General features: G+C 53.9%; 1 protein-coding gene across 9 annotated transcripts in view; it reads right to left on the bottom strand.

Moving 5' to 3' along the window:
* Window positions 1–16,199, bottom strand: part of CMKLR1 (chemerin chemokine-like receptor 1) — a 78,465-nt gene that overhangs the window by 39,635 nt on the left and 22,631 nt on the right. For 2 of the 9 annotated variants that reach the window (XM_060400819.1, XM_012097980.4), the window contains one exon: window positions 420–493. The exons of 6 other annotated variants lie outside the window; for them this stretch is intronic. The gene's annotated coding sequence lies outside the window, so the exon portion shown is untranslated. Of the gene's footprint in view, window positions 1–419; window positions 494–14,178; window positions 14,273–16,199 lie in introns of all 9 variants that reach the window. One more of the 9 variants, XM_042234736.1, reaches the window with a different exon arrangement.

Genomic DNA, 16,199 nt, shown 5'->3' with positions numbered 1-16,199 from the left:
TCAATGAAGTGGTTACAAACCCCACTTTACAGATGAGGAAACTGAGGCACAGAGAGCTTAAGTTATGTGCCCAAGAGCACAAAGCTGGGAAGGGGGAGTCCATGAGTCAAGGCAGCTGCGGACGCTTACCTTCTGGGCCACTGTGTTTTTGCTGCCTCTCTGGGACTCTCTCTTTTTCCTTTATAGTCTAGTGGGAGACAAACACTCATCCAAAAAACAAACAAACAAACAACCCTCCAATCGTGGAAAAATCGCAGTGAAGCTAGGCGCAATGAAGGAGAGGTGCACGGTGCTTTGAACCTGACTCTGACCAGATTCCCAAAACCCAGGAGACAGCTGCGCCACAGCGCCCCTGCCTCGTCCTGGCCTCCCACTGCTGCCCTTTGGAGAGAGGATTTCAGACCACAAGGGCCCCTCACCGTTTCACTGTTACATCCACAGCTCTCCAGTGGTGGTCCCTGGCCGGTCAGCCCCCAAACACAGCTGGAAATACCTGCAGGGCAGAACAAGGCGCAGCAATCGGCTCTCGATCTAAGAACCAGGGGTCCGGGTGGACTCAGTGCCAGACACAGAACGTACCAGTTACTCCCGCTTTACAGAGGAGGAAGCAGAGGCTCAGAGACGCTGAGAGGCGGGCCCAGGGTTACCCAGCTGGCAAGTGGTGGAGTCTCATGAACTCAGATCAACAGCTAAACCCTTCATCCCAACCCCCATCTCCCCCGACCCACCCCCGCCACTGCAGCACATCTGGTCAGCCTGCTGTGTGACCTTCCCCTAACCCTTACCTTTACCTTGGAAGTAATAGCGTTATCACTACTGGCATTTGTTGGGGAGGCGCGAACAACAAACAAAAAAAAAACACTGCTCCCCTAAAACGCTAGGTGAAGTGTTTGGGTTAATGTGTGCACTGATTTGTCTATCACAAGGAACTATAACCAACAAAACCTTTAACTAGATGGAGACATCAGAGCCAACCCAAACCAGGGCAGAAACTGCAAACAGCAGAATCAATGGGCTTGAGGCCTCTGACCTGCAACTCTGAGCTTTCTTGTGGCCGCATCAGAAAGGGTAATGTGATCCGTGGTAGAACTTCATGTATGGAGATGGAGGAAGCAGCTTAGGGAGTATTGTTGTTCCCTAACCCTGGATTCTCCTGGGCATGTCTCACTGGGCAGGGGCTTTGCTGAAAGGCACGTGACAGAGGCAGTGGGTAGCATCACTGTCCAGGGCCAATACAGCATCCCAGGGGTGATTTCCCACTGGTAGCTGCTTGCGGGGGCCTTGAGGGCAAGGGAAACAGAAATGGGGTGGACAGCTCCGTGGGAAGATCAAGAACGTGATGACAGTCTGGGCTCTCGGGATTCAAAGTGAAGGCTTGGAGAGCTCAGAGAGGCGGTACTGGGACTCTGAATTCCTCAGGCAAGCAGCGGGAACCCAAGAGAGTTTTCACTCAGGATCCTTGGAAGTCAGGCTCTGGAGTCAGATTTCCCAGCTGTGTGGCCTTGGGCAAGTTGCTTCACCTCTCTGAACCTCGATTTTCTTACCTGGAAGCTACTGATATCCTTGTAAGGCTGTTGCAGAGCACAGTGGCATATAAGGAGCCCTAACTACCTGCCTCTTGAGAAATCTGTATGCAGGTCAGGAAGCAACAGTTAGAACAACAGACTGACTCCAAATAGGAAAAGGAGTCCATCAAGGCTGTATATTGTCACCCTGCTTATTTAACTTACATGCAGAGTACATCATGAGAAACGCTGGGCTGGAAGAAACACAAGCTGGAATCAAGATTGCTGGGAGAAATATCAATAACCTCAGATAAGCAGATGACACCACCCTTATGGCAGAAAGTGAAGAGGAACTAAAAAGCCTCTTGATGAAAGTGAAAGAGGAGAGCGAAAAGTTGGCTTAAAGCTCCACATTCAGAAAACGAAGATCATGGCATCTGGTCCCATCACTTCATGGGAAATAGATGAGGAAACAGTGGAAACAGTGGCTGACTTTATTTTTGGGGGCTCCAAAATCACTGCAGATGGTGATTGCAGCCATCAAATTAAAAGACGCTTACTCCTTGGAAGGAAAGTTATGACCAACCTAGACAGCATATTAAAAAGCAGAGATATTACTTTGCCAACAAAGGTCCGTCTAGTCAAGGCTCTGGTTTTTCCTGTGGTCATGTATGGATGTGAGAGTTGGACTGTGAAGAAAGTTGTTGCTGCTGCTGCTGCTGCTGCTGCTGCTGCTAAGTTGCTTCAGTCATGTCCGACTCTGCAACCCCATAGACGGCAGCCCACCAGGCTCCCCCGTCACTGGGATTCTCCAGGCAAGAACACCAGAATGGGTTGCCATCCCCTTCTCCAATGCATGAGAGTGAAAGTCACTCAGTCATGTCTGACTCTTAGCTACCCCATGGACTGCAGCCCACCAGACTCCTCCATCCATGGGATTTTCCAGGCAAGAGTACTGGAAGGGGGTGCTGAGTGCTGAAGAATTGATGCTTTTGAACTGTGGTGTTGGAGAAGACTCTTGAGAGTCCCTTGGACTGCAAGGAGATCCAACCAGACCATCCTAAAGGAGATCAGTCCTGGATGTTCATGGGAAGGACTGATACTGAAGCTGAAACTCCAATACTTTGGCCACCTCATGCGAAGAGTTGACTCATTGGAAAAGACTCTGATGCTGGGAGGGATTGGGGGCAGGAGAAGAAGGGGATGACAGAGGATGAGATGGCTGGATGGCATCACTGACTCGATGGACATGAGTTTGGGTAAACTCTGGGAGTTGGTGATGGACAGGGAGGCCTGGCGTGCTGCGATTCATGGGGTCGCAAAGAGTCGGACACAACTGGACTGAACTGAACCCACTCCAATATCCTTGCCTGGAGAATCCCATGGACAGAGCAGCCTGGAGGGCTGCAGTCCATGGGGTGACAAAGAGCTGGACACGACTGAAGGGACTGAGCAGGCACACGCACCCTCACACCCCGGCTGCTCTGACTCAGCCTGCTCTTCACCGCCTTGCTTTCCAGGAAGTGAGCACTCCTTCCTGTGTCTGTTCGCACCCTTGCTGATGCCCCAGGGACCCCAGCTCCACCCTCCCAGGACACCTCCTCTTTGCTGACCTTTCTTGGCCCCTCGAGGAACTTATGTTCCCAGTTTTCAGGATGATCTGAGGTCTATGGCACAGCTGGGAATCGTTTGCCAAGCTGACGTTGTCTATCACAGTCCAGGTGGGCAGGTGAGTCTGGCCAGACTATCCCTTTTTCTGCCCTAGGCTCCCCAGGAGCCCAGGGGACAGACAAGCTGTCCTGGCTCCGCTCCCAGATTCCTCCTGTCATCTCCAACTTGTGCCCTTTTGGGACCACGGAGGAGGTGGTGGCATGGCGGAGAGACTCCCTATGTCACCCGACCAAGTCGCCTCCCATCTCTGAGCCTCAGTTGTGCCATCTGCAAAATGGGACTGATAGAAACCCCTGCCCTACCGACTTCTCAGGACCACTGGGAGGATGAGTGAAGGCCCTCCAGCTTGTCCCAGGCTCGGCGAGGATGACGGGGAAAGACCCAGGCAAATCGAGGTCAAGGTCCTGGGAGGTCTGAGAGCCCTGTTTTGTGAAGAGACAAAGCGTCCTGAAGTGAAGCAACTAAAACCTCTTTTTTCGGCCGCACCGCAACTTACAGGATCTTAGTTCCCTAATCAGGGATCAAACCTGGGCCCTTGGTATTAGGAGCACAGAGTCCTAACCACTGGACCATGAGGGAATCCCCTAAAACCTTTTTGACCAACATATTTGCTACGTGGCACCTGCCAAAAATCAAAATCACTCTCTTTAATTTCCTCTACAACTTCAGACTCAGCCCTGAAACCAGGCTCCTCTGTCCAGGAAGGTTTCTCTTGGTGTCCCCCCACCCTCGTGGAGTTCCCATCCCAAGACCACCAGTATGAGGCCTTGCACCAAGGTCACAGAAGTGGAGCCCAGAACCAAGGTCACCTCTGAAACTGATCGAGCCCCCTTTGTAACCATTGCCAGAAGCCCCCCTGACCATCACTAGCAGATTTCCTAACCCCATATTAGGCAAAAATGCCCACCCCTGTACTCACCCTAGAGCACCCTGAGCAATCACCTAATGCCACCTTTCCAGCAGGAATTTCCTTTGTCTTGAGGCTATAAAAATTGGCTACTAACCCACCAAAAGCGTCAGCTCTTGCTTGAGCTGGCCCGCTGTTCTCACGGTCAGCTCCCCCTGCTCCGTCAGGAGGTCAGCCCGCTGTGCTCGCAGCACCCACGGTCTCTCTGCTCTTTGTTCTTAATAAACTCACTCCCTGATGAAATGCTCTATGTCTGGAAATTCTTTTCCAGACTGCCACGACAACCCCCACCCCCTGGAGTAGGTTAAATTTTCCCTTAAAAAAAAAAAAAAAAAAAAAAGATACATCCACCAGAACCTGTGAATGTGACCTTATTTGGAAAAAGGATCTTTGCCGATATAATTGACGTAAGGATCCCAAGATGAGATCACCTTGGGAGAAGCTGGCCTCTAACCCCAAAGACAAGTGTCCCCGTGAGAGGAGATGACAGAAGGAGATTTGACAGGGGAACAGAGAAGCCATGTGAAAAGGGAGGCAGAGACTGCAGGGATGTGGCCAGGAGCCGAGGGATGCCCAGAGCCCCAGAACTGGGGGACCCAGAAGAGAGCCTCCCCAGAGCCTTCCGAGGAAGCCCAGCTTGCGACAGCTCACTGCAGACTTCTGGCCTCCGGACGCACAACTGAGTGTGCATTTTAGTCGTTTACAGCCACGCAGTCTGCAGTAATCTGTTACAGCAGCGCAGCATACTAACACCCCCCCGGTAAGGCTCCCAGGGCACCCGGCTCCCTACTCCGGGGCCCATGGTGTTCATAGGATTATTACTGGCTTTTACACACAGCATGTTGAAAAGCAGAGCTATCAGTTTGCTGACAAAGCTCCGACAAAGCCATGGTTTTCCCAGTAGTCAAGAATGGATGTGAGAGCTGGACCATAAAGAAAGCTGAGCGCCAAAGAATTGATGCTTTCGAACTGTGGTGTTGGAGAGACTCTTGAGAGTCCTTTGGACTGGGAGGAGATCCAACCAGTCCATCCTAAAGGAAATCAACCCTGAATATTCATGGGAAGGACTGATGCTGAAGCTGAAGCTCCAATACTTTGGCCACTTGATGTGATGAGCCAACTCATTGGAAAAGACCCTGATGCTGGGAAAGACTGGGGGCAAGGGGGAAAGGGCGTGACAGAGGATGAGATGCTTGAAGGGCCTCACTGACTCAATGGATGTGTTTTTGCGCTAACTCCAAGAGATAAGGACAGGGAAGCCTGGCATGCTGCAGTCCATGGGGTTGCAAACAGTCGGACACGACTCAGCAACTGAACAAAAAGCAACACGCCTGACTGGACTGCAAGCTACCTGAGGGTGAGGACTGGTCTTATTCAGCTCTGTGTCCAGGTCAGGGAAGAAGGTGGGCACCAAGCGGGTCCTCAGGATATTACTACGTCCTCACGGTCTCCCCCTGTGTGGGTCGGCGTCCTAATCACCTCTTCATAGAAGGGCATCAGGCAGGTTGGATTAAGCATCCCCCCAGTGACCTCACTTTATGCTAATCATCACTTTAAAAGCCCTGTCTCCTGTAGAGACCGGACATGTGAACACAGAGGGAGAAGAAGAGAGTAGGATGAACTGGGAGAGCTAAACAGACATATATACACTGCTGGGTGTGAAATAGCTCGCGGGAAGCAGCTGCACAGCACGGGGAGCTCAGCTCAGTGCTCTGCGATGACGCAGAGGGGTGGCAGGGAGGCTTCAGAGGGAGGGATGTATGTATTCATCCCTTCTCTGTGCAGCAGAAACTAACACAGCATTGTAAAGTAACTATACTCCAATATAAAAATATATTTTTAAAAAATAAAAAATTTTAACCCTGTCTCCAAATACAGTCATGCTCCCAAAGTACTGGGGGTTAGGACGGCAACTTAGGAATTTAGGGGAGGAGATGCGGTTCCAGCCCACAACACCTCCACAGTTGTCCTTTACTGTTAGAACTTAACCTTGCTCTTTGCTGTTCTTCCAGTTTGCTTCCTCTGCACTGGGACTGCCACCTAGAATGTACAGAGAGCACCTTCCTGAAAATCCAGAAAGACTGCAACCCCGGCAGAAAAAATGGGCTAATGATCTAAACAGATAATGTTCAGGAGGGAAACCTTACAGGAGGCATTTGACAAACTGATGAACTAGGAGGTGCAAATGAGAACCACCGAGAGAACTAGAAAGCTGGGATGGGGCCCTGGGGCTGGCAAAGGCTTCAGGCCACGCCCCAGGAAGAATCATGCTTCGAGATGCCCGTGTGCAGGATTGGTAGGCGGGTGGGGGAGGCATGCCTTATCTTGGATTCTTCAGGAGCAAACCTCACATCAGCCTTCCTGCAAACGTGATTATTAAGGAAGTGTTCCAGGAAACCCCAGTAAGTGACTGGAGAAGTAAGACTGGGAAAGGGAAGAGGTCGGTCAAGGGGGCAGCGCCAGGCAGAGGCCCAAGGAAGGTGGCCTTGGTTCAGGGCGGGGTCAGGAAACAATGGAGGTCACATTCCAGGAAGCTGTTTATATCCCTCCATCCTGTCCTGGGAGGGGCACCGTCCCAGGCGCTGCCTGCCCACTGAGGGCAGTCCGCTGGCCGAGCCACAGGTGCAGGCCGTCAGGAAGCAAGAGCCTTGTGCGCTGTGACACTCAGGGATCCAGGGGTCTGGGCAACGCACACAGGCATCTGCTGATGGCTAGGAGCTGGAGGCGGCTGACGTCCAGCTGTGTGGGAGAGGCTACGTGCGAAGAGGCAACGTTCTAAAGCCCCAGAGCTAGGCAGCTGTTAGAGGCCGCAGATTCGCAAATGTACATACAGCAAAGGAACGCCCTGCATCTTAAAACCACCTACCCAGACAGCGGGCAAGTACACTGAAAACACACATCTAAAAGCAGCCGCACAGTAACACAAAAGAACAGGGCTGAATACCAAGATACACTGTGAACAGATTAGAGTGCCTCGCTGGGAAGGCACAGTGAGAAGGAACTGGGGATAAAGGAAATGAAGGAACATTAGACAAGCGCAGGGCTTTCCGGAGGCCAGATGAAGGTGGGGTGGAAGGGTATCATTATTGCAGACTTCTCTCCTCTCCTGAGGTCCAGGAAAACACAAAGGAAACGAGCAAAACACCCCAGATCCCTGCCCGGGGCAGTGAGCTGCCCATGCCTAGGTCATTGAATCCCTCATGAAGCCACCCTGGGCAGGGAGCGGCCCAGCAAGTGGCTTTGGCCCTGCCTGGGGCCCTGAGAGCCCCTCCATGCCAGCCGCCTCCCGCAGGCCGGGAATGAACCCAGACCAGCGCATGAGAGGAATAGCATCAGCCCAGTCCGAGCTGGGACCAGACGGACCAGGCAGGAAATTCTGCATGTTTGGTCCTGCTCTCCCCACAGGCTGGGCCAGACCCTTGCTGGGGAAGTGGCTGTGGTGGGGTGAGGGGGCAGGGTGTTAGGCCGTATCTAGTTCCTCCCACCACAGAGAGCAAAAACCTCAGGCAGATGTTTCTGGCTTCGTTTTTCTTAAACAAACATGTGTAGAGTCCCCACCAATTTCCAGGCATAGTTCTAAGCACTGTTACAGATGGGGAAACTGGCCCAGAGAGGTTAGTAAGGTGCCCAACATCACACAGCTGGCTCAGCTCAGCAAGGTAGGTCCAATTCCTGGAGAGGAAGCTCCGAGCCTGCTGACCTTACAACCCCCACTCTCTTTCTTTGTCCACTGCCTCGCCTCCTCGGAACATTCCAGAATCCTCTGGGGGTTGCCCTGGTGGGATCTGTCAAGAACCCCCACAGATTCGGGGTATGCATTCTGTACATGGAGCAAGACGAGACTCCAGGCCCCCAGGGGTGTCCTCCGAGCTCCTCTGCCTCGAGGTAACGGCCCTAAGGTGAGCACGTCACATCCCAAGGGTCACATCCTGCGCGCCGCAGGAAAAGCCCTTTGGAGGCGGGGCTCATGCATCCACCCATCCTTCAGGGGCCTGTGGAATCTGCTGCTCCCTGGCCCTGGAGAGGAGGCCGGGGTGCTGTGGGCACGGCTCTTCTCACCCGGAACCCCCGCCACCCCCGAAGCCTGCACAGCCACTGTCACCTGTCCAGATTTACCGAGGGGACGCCCGAGGCCGGGCACCAGTGGGCGAAGGGGGACTTGCCTGCAGTCACACACCCGGTTAGCGGCCGGGCAGGAAGGCGAACCCTGGTCCTTAGGAGTCCCCCCAGCTCCTCCAGCTGCCACCTGCTGGCCTGTGTGCCCTGGGCTCGGGGGACAGCAGGGCTGAGAGGCATTTGGGCGGCAGGTGTGGCCTTCTGCTTCGTCTCCATGCCCTGCTAGAGTCTGCAGAGGCTCGCTCCCTTTCTGTCCAAGTCTGGGTCGCTCCCTGCTGGTTCCTCAGTCACCCCGTCCTGGTCTCGCTCCTTGTCTCGCCTTGTGCTTTTCCGACTCTGTCTGTCCCTGTCTCTGTCTCTCCTTCTCCCTGCTCCCGCTTCTCAGTGCAGGTTCCGTGCCTAATCTCTGTCTCCCTGTCCCCTCCCTCTCCCCTCATCTTCCCTCCACCGGTCCCCGCAGAGGCCCAGCCACCCCTTACCTGCTAGCATCACTCACCTGGGTGCCTGGAACACCTAAACCGATGGCTGCCCCTCTCCCAGCCTGCTGCCTCTCCAGCCCGGTCTAAGCTTCCTTCGGCGGCCCCCGGCCCCAGGCCAAATGCAGGGGCTTGATCAGGGCCCGTGGGCGTGGGAGCCCGGCAGGGAAACTGGAAACCCTTCCCTCCGCGTTTGGCCGGACTCCTGCCCCCTCTCCCACCTCCCCCATGGCCCACCCCTACAGTCTGGGCTGGGCGGCCCTGGAGGCCTCTCCCCCAGCCTTCTCAGCCTCCCAAAGGCTTTTAGGAGCTGAGAGGGCCCCCAGAGGCATCCTGTTTTGTAGCTGGGAAAAACAGAGGTCCGGGAGAGGAACTGACCCTCCCTAAGCCTCAAAGAAGAGGGCCTCAGCCTGTCTTGTAGGTGATGTATCCCAGAGCCTAGAAGTCCGCCTGGCACCCTGCACATCTTCGCCGCTCCACGTCCGTCCCCACTTACTGCATAGATTTGCAAATGAAGCCTCGCTCAGAGAGGTGAAGTGACTCTCCCAGGCTCACACAGCCTTGATGCATCATCCCAGGGTTTGAACCAAGGACTCTCTGACCCTCTAACCTTGGCTCTTTCTACTTGCCAAGACCACAGCCTCAGCAAGCAGGTTTGAACCATAATGGAACCTTGCAGGCATGACTCTCCCATCACAAATGTCTCTCCTTGGCAGTATCCATCCCCCACCACCTAGGCCGGGCCCGCCGACTTTGGTCCCATTATCTTGGCGTGCTGCCACAGCCCCCTGGCTGGCCTCATCCTCCAGGGCAGAGTGAGTGGGCCTCCCAGCCCCCACGGACAGCTCTTAGAGATACCTCGGGGTTCCCATCCCTGGATCCACAGGTCTGAGAGATGCAGGAACCGCGAAACCACATAGAAGCCATGCCCATTCCAGCCGCAGGACTGGCTGCCAGCGCCCGGACAGAATTAGCCCTAGTGTCGGGGGAAAGTTTCCTCCCCGGTCCCACACCCACACGCGGGAGCTCTGGCTGAGTCACTGCAGCGAGATGGAAGGAGCTGGCCCGCTAATAGGCGGCCCCATTTTCTTTGGGTTTGGATGGGGCTGTGTTTGGATGGGCACACTCTGCAGCAGTGAGCAAAAGCAACGAGCGAGGCAAGAGCTTATGCCCTTGGACGTGAGCTGTCCACTTGCCCAGAGGCCAGAGGCCCCAGGAAACCTCCGATGGCTGATGAGAGCACAGAAGCGGGAGACCCTGCAAGCGTCCACTGCACCACACAGCATCGCCCTTGTCAGAATGACCCATCCCTTCTCCGCAGTGTGCTCTGTGCCCCTGGTCACTGCCCCTTGCTCTGTGCCCCCAGAGTGAACTGTAGAAACACCATCACTAGACTCCTTGCCCTCTGACCTCTAGTTGGGTTTATCCTTGAAGGACCAGCAGGGGCTACAGGACAGGAAGAGGGCAAGTCAGGTGTCTATGGTCCCAGCGGCCTCCCTGCAGGGTCTCTATGAGTCAGTCCTGACTACACAGCCTGGGTCCCAGTAACCAGTCCCTCTCCGACCGCCTGGCTTAAAGGGCAGGAGGGTCTCCTTGTATTCTCAGACCTGAAGTCCTGCCCATCCTTTATGCTTCTGATGATCATTTAGGCTAGGAAGGACTTAGAAAGGGTCGACAGCAAAACGCTCATCGAGACCCCGTGTGAGGGACTTCCCTCGGGGTCCAGCAGTGAAGAATGTGCCTTGCAACACAGGGGACGTGGGTCTGATCCCTGGTCAGGGAATTAAGATCCACGTGGCCAGGAGAGACTAAGCTCGCTCGTCACAACTACTGAGCCCATGGGACTCAACTAGAGGGCCCGTGGGCCGCAACAAAGATGTTGTATGGTACAATTAAGACCTGACGCAGTCAAACAAATCATTTGTTTTAAGTCCCCTTTAAAAAAGACCCCATTCGAGTGGGTCATCCATTTCCCTCTGAGACTCTGACCCAGAGTCCAGACTCTCAACACACCCCCTCAAGACATCCCATGTCTGTTTCCTAAACAGCTCACAAACCCGCCCATCGTTTCTGCCCACCTGGCCGACTGCTAGAGACCCCCTAACCAGCATGCTGTTTCCACTGATTTCATTTTCTACCTGGTAGCTGGAGAGATCATGTCAAGATGCAAACCACATCCCAGCTCTCCCCCACTTGAAAGCCCTTGGCGGCCCCCGCTTTGCTCTTTGTCGTCATTCTTTAGTCGCTAAGTCACGTCAAGCTCTTTGCCACCCCATGGACCGTACGTAGTCCGCCTCTCTCCTCTGTCCGTGAGACTTCCCAGGCAAGAATACTGAAGTGGGTTTCCATTTCCTTCCTCCAGGGGGTCTTCCCCACCCAGGGATCCAACCTGCATCTCTTGGGTCTCCTGCATTGGCAAGCGGATTCTTAACCACTAGCGCTACCTGGGAAGCGCTATTTTTTTCTGCAGACCTAACAGCTATTTCAGTCACACAAGGCCCCCAGCAAGAGTGTGTGGGTGCATGTCTCTCCTTCCAGGCCAGAAAGCCACTCTGGCCCCGACCATGGGTCCCGTGCACAAACACAGAGTGTTCTCCGGGACACTCAGCTTCCATCCAAAGCTGTTGGGGAAATAGCCTTCGTCTCTCTCTCGTAAACACTGCCCCAGCCCCTGGAGGTGGCCTATACACAAGCTTTCTCCCGTGTTTGTAACCCCCTGGACTGGGAGACCCGGCACTGCATTCGCTTAATCCCCTGAAGCCTTGAGTCCATTCAAGCAAATAATCCCTGAGCTGTGTACACAACGTATCTGGAAGGCAGCAGGCGCAGGGGTGTTGACGTGAACAGAGCAGGATGTGGTTGGAGGAGGCTGCCAGCGGTGGTCGCCTTCTCCCCGAGCCAGGAGCTGGCCATGGCAATACCCTCGGTGTCCTGCTCACAGCGTGGGCTGGGAGCCCAGACACTGAGTAGCCCTGGGTGCTCTGAGTTGGCATAGTTCCTGCCCCTGTCCCTGCTAGATCCAGGCCAGCACAGGCCACCTTTGGTCCTGCATCTAACACAGCTCCAGAGCAAGACTTCTTCTCCGAGTACCTTGAGACACGCGGAAGGAGGCAGGCAAAGGCCTGGTCCCCATCAACAGTGCCCCCACCACCTACTGTGAGGGAGAAGGGCAAGGAAGCTGGGCGTCAGCCTCATCTGCCCCCACAGTCCTCCCTCTGCTGCTTCAAAAGCCTCACCAGGCCCTTGGAAGTCACCCCAGAGTCCCACCTGGATGTGCTGGTGAAGTCTTGGACCCTCAAATGCCAGGGTTAAATATTATTCATAATAGTCACCAAAGTATCAATATTTTGTTGAGCACCTACTATGTGTGAATCTTCCCTGTAGCTCAGATGGTAAAGATCTGCCTACAATGCAGGAGCTCTGGTTCAGTCTCTGGGTCAGGAAGATCCTCTGGAGAAGGGAATGGCAATTCACCCCAGTATTGGAGAATCCCATGGACAGGAGAGCCTGGCGGGCTAAATCGTGGGGTCACAAAGAATCGGACACGACTGAGCAACTGACGCTGCTACCGTGTGTGCCAGGACGCTGAGAAGCACCTTACGTGCATCATCTCACACAAACCCCGGGCGATGGAGGTGGTGGTCACGGCCATTTTAGAGCTGCGGAAGCTGAGGCCAGAGAGGTTAAGAGTCTTACTCAAGGTCACATGGCTAGCAAGAGGCAGAAGTAGGATTTGAACCCAGATTAAAAACCCCAGGGCTCTCTCTACTATACCTTACAAGATCTACTTGGCAAATGTCTTTAGATAAATCCCCTACGCTTTGGGACCTTGGTTTCCCCAACTATGAAACAAGGAGGTTGGAGTTGATGGTGTCAAAGGCTCTCTTCCAACTTTCAAATATGCCGTGGTTGAATGGGCCAAGGGTCTGTCCCCAGCCTTGTGCCAGTAAAAAGATAGCATAACTTGGCTCCATGCTGTGTGACCTCAGACAAGTTGCTTTACCTCTCTGAGCTATAGTAAGGTTCCCAGTAAAAATTTCCTTTTCAGAAAATCCAAGGGATGAAGCAATCTCTGGGGACCCCCTTGCAGGCCTAAGATCTCTGGGCTAGAAGTTCAAGGTGAAGTTACAAGCTTCTGCACCACCGAGACCTCGAGTCTGGGGTTCTTGCAGACTGCGATGATGTGGTCTCAGACCACACTGAGACCACATCGAGACTCAGTGTCTTCATCAGTAAAGCGGGGCTGATATTACCACCTCCTGCCTAAGGTTACTGTGAAATGAAATGACAATATGAATGGTACCCGGCACACAGCAGGTGCTCAGCAAATGTTTGTATAGAGAAATCAGATGGTGACACGTCTGTGAGAGCCAGCAGCCTCGCTGTTCCGTGGAGGGGAGAAAGCCAGGCTGAATATCCAGATTCGGAACCAAAGGAAAGAGCTGTGTTTTCCAGGAAACCCACGGAGCTCGAACGTGAGCCTGGATGGGGTCTGGAAGCCGAGGAGGGCTGGGAGCCAGCCAGCGGTCGCTCCCAGGCTTCTCCACCCAGACCAGATGCCGCCTAGGGCCGGATGAGGAGACCATGGCTCCCGCCAGGCCCTCCCCCTCTTAGCCCTGTCTCCCTTCCCGGCATACCCACATCCTCCACCAGAGCCTCTGAAAAGCATTTCTCAGCTTGAGTGTAGTCCCTCGGTCGACCCGGAAGTTAAGGATAACAAGGAGATGGCCCGGGCTATGTGGCCCGTTCTCCAACCTCCCATTTCCAACCTGGGACCTAGAGACACTGAAGATGAAGGGAAATGACCTATATGAAGGACATAGCCAAACAGCCAGCCCCCTGTAGGGTCTCAAACGATGCTTGATTCCCCTTAATGCCCATTTAACAGATGAGAACACTGAGATTCAAACAAGTTTCATGGTCTTTCCCAAAGTTACCCGGAAAGTGAGCAATTGTTCCATCCCTCAGTCACGTCTGACTCTGCAACCCCATGGACTGCAGCACCCCAGGCTTCCCTGTCCTTCACCATCTCCTGCAGCTTGCTCAAAGTCATGTCCATTGAGTCAACGATACTGTACAACCATCTCGTCCTCTGTCGCCCCCTTCTCCTCCTGCCCTCAGTCTTTCCCCGCATCAGGGTCTTTTCTAACGAGTTGGCTCTTCTCATCAGGTGGCCAAGGTATTGGAGCTTCAGCTTCAGCGTGGTATAATCAGGATCTCCAGGCTGGACTTTGAGATTCTCTTCTCCTGGTTGTCCCTGGAATCGTGTTCTGTCGCTTAGAACTAGGTTTCAACTCCAGCTCCAACACTTAGAGGCTGTGTAACCTTGAACAGGGAGCTTCACCTCTCTGAGTCTCAGGCCCCTCATCCACAGCCTCTTTGAGAGTTGTGAGGATTTGATAAAACCAGGCTGGTGAAGTGCTTGGCATCCTGCCTGCCCTGATCATGGCTGCCAACACTATTAATGTTAATAGTTATTAATTTTATAGGAAAGAGGATTTACCTCGCAGTGATGAAACTGGAAAACACATTTCCACTCTCTCAGTGGGGTCCATTATTTTAGAGTCCAAGGGCAGGGTGTGGCCTTCTCTGGGACCCTGGAGGCAGGATCAGAGGTCAGGGAAAGTATCAGCCATTCAGTCATATCTGACTCTGCGACCTCATGGACTGTAGCCTGCCAGGCTCCTCTGCCCATGGGGATTCTCCAGACAAGAATACTGGAGTGGGTTCCTGTGCCCTCCTCCAGAGGATCTTCCCAACCCAGGGGTCAAACCTGGGTCTCCTGCCTTGCAGGCAGATTCTTTGCCATCTGAGCCACCAGGGATGTCAAGAAATGTTGGGCAAACAGGAGATGCCGAGAGGCTGCAGCATCCGGTCCTGGACCCACTCCCGGCCTGCTCCCATATCCCATCTGCTTGTCCCCTGAGCAGCCCTGAGTCCCCGGCACATCTGGCCGTCAGCGGCCCCTCCCAGGCTCCTCGCTGGCTGCCCAAAGGCCCCGTTTGCTCCAGGCCACCTTGTTCCAGAGACTTCCTGCCTCTGGCCTGGAATGTTCTCCTCCACTGGCCCTGTCACAGAAGGAAGTGTGCGCAGCATGGGCCCAGGGGCTCCAGGAGTGCGGTTTGGCACCTTTGTCTGGGAGAGGTCAGAAAACAGAAGCTCAATTGGAGAGGGAGGGAGGGGGAGGGGAGGCGGGGCGGGGTCCCTTCCAGACAGGCTGACTCAAACCCTCCGGGAGGCTGAGAAACTTCCGACAAGATGGCCTTGATGTTGGGCTAACGGAAACCTTGGAAGGCCAAGGATTCTTCCCTCCAGTTCTCTGATCCTCCTTTCTTCCTTCCTCCATCCTCTCAAGAATTATTTATTAAATGCCTATTGTGTGCCAGGCCCAGGGGCTACAGCAAGGAACAAAACAGATACGCTGCTTCCCTGGAGGGGCTGACATTCTCGAAGGTGTGGATTTTAATAAAGGAGACAAAAAGTCTGGAGTCAGACTGCCTGGGTTTGAATCCCTGCCCTGACGCTCACCAGCTGCGTGACTGTGGGCAAGTCACCACACCTCTCCGTGCCTCGGTTTCCTCATCTGAAAAACGGGGGTGATAGCTCTTCCCTCACAGGGTTGCTCCAGGGATTAAATGAGTTTACGCTCGTCATGTTCAGAAGCTTGTCTGGTTTGTTGGAAGCACTATGTAAATGCTGGAAAAATGAAATGAATATAACAGGGGCTGACATCTGCTGGGAACTAAAATATAAAGAGGAGTGGGGCATAGAGATGGGGGTGGATGCTACTTTAGGCGGAGTGTTCAAAGAAGGGCTCTGATAGAGCTTGCCTTTGAGCAGACTTGAATACAGGGAGAGGAAGAGGTATCGCTGTCTGATGGGAGAGCTCTTCAGACAGTGGGAAGGGCCAGTGCAAAGGCCCTGAGGCAGGCCTGAGGTTTCAGAGGTTCAGAAAAGAGCATGGCTCCATTCATTCAAGCATCCATTCAAAAGGCAGCTAGTGAGTACCTTCTAAGAGCCACACGGCTTATTGGAGGCTGTGGGAGTCTATGCTCCACAGTAGGACGTGGGTGCAGGAGCACGGCACAGTGAGTGCTCTGAGATGTCACCTAAGATCCAGTCTTGCAGCAAACTAGCCCTCCTGGGCCTGCATCACAGACCGGATGGGGCTCTTGGCAACTTCCCTATAGTTTCCTTGACTCTGGGGCAATGAATCAGCTGCAGTTCACCACAGAGCCTGCCCGGGCTCTGTTATTGAAACAAGAGCAATCTGGGGAGAGAAAGATGAACCAAGTCATTCTCACTTTCAGCTTTCATGGGAGAGCGTGGATTCTTTGTGGAAGCAGAGAATGTTCCAAAGTTAGTCAATCATGCCTCCTGCCTGACCCTGTTGCTGGCTGAATTTGGTGCCCTGACTCTGTACAAAGCAAAGAGAAGATGACCAGAGAAAGCAGGGGAGGCTTCTTGGAGGAGGTAACATTTCAGTTGAGCCTTGGAGGGTGTGAAGCCTTTTCTTAATGGAGT

The sequence above is a fragment of the Ovis aries genome, chromosome 17, assembly GCF_016772045.2.
Source record: "Ovis aries strain OAR_USU_Benz2616 breed Rambouillet chromosome 17, ARS-UI_Ramb_v3.0, whole genome shotgun sequence".
NCBI lineage: Eukaryota > Metazoa > Chordata > Mammalia > Artiodactyla > Bovidae > Ovis > Ovis aries.
This window is presented reverse-complemented; position numbering and strand designations above follow the sequence as displayed.